The sequence below is a fragment of the Penaeus monodon genome, chromosome 22, assembly GCF_015228065.2.
Source record: "Penaeus monodon isolate SGIC_2016 chromosome 22, NSTDA_Pmon_1, whole genome shotgun sequence".
NCBI lineage: Eukaryota > Metazoa > Arthropoda > Malacostraca > Decapoda > Penaeidae > Penaeus > Penaeus monodon.
Genome location: NC_051407.1, coordinates 22,638,847 through 22,639,216, shown reverse-complemented (window position 1 = coordinate 22,639,216; position 370 = coordinate 22,638,847). Strand labels below are relative to the sequence as shown.

The 370-nt window shown below is 28.4% G+C and overlaps 1 long non-coding RNA gene across 1 annotated transcript in view; it reads right to left on the bottom strand.

Annotated features, from left to right (window-relative positions):
• Positions 1–236: 236 nt before the first annotated feature.
• Positions 237–370, bottom strand: part of LOC119587008 — a 461-nt gene continuing 327 nt past the window's right edge. Inside the window, exon 2 of the long non-coding RNA XR_005229985.1 lies at positions 237–318. This is a non-coding gene — a long non-coding RNA (uncharacterized LOC119587008). The remainder of the gene's footprint in view (positions 319–370) is intronic.

The window sequence follows — 370 nt, the reverse complement described above, 5'->3', positions numbered from 1 at the left end:
GACATATGCTTTGGGTGTGTATTTGTGTATAATAATGAGGTTTCAAATTATACACCAATATTAATAAATCATTTTATTATAAAAAACAAATATAATTTTACTAATGTATTTCTATATCCAGTTTCTTATATCCATCAGAATACAACTTTACCATATATTCTTCTTGCTTATTCTACTGTTGCAGAGTATTGAAAAAACTGAAAAACTGAAAAATTATAAAAAAACAAATGTATTTCTTAAAATATCCCTAAAACTGTTTTACACGTGCATGCAAGCCTCTGTGTGTGTGTGTGAATGACAGCATGAGTGCATGGGTACCTGTGTGTGTATTTTTCCTGTATTTAAAATATCCCTAAAACTGTTTTACACG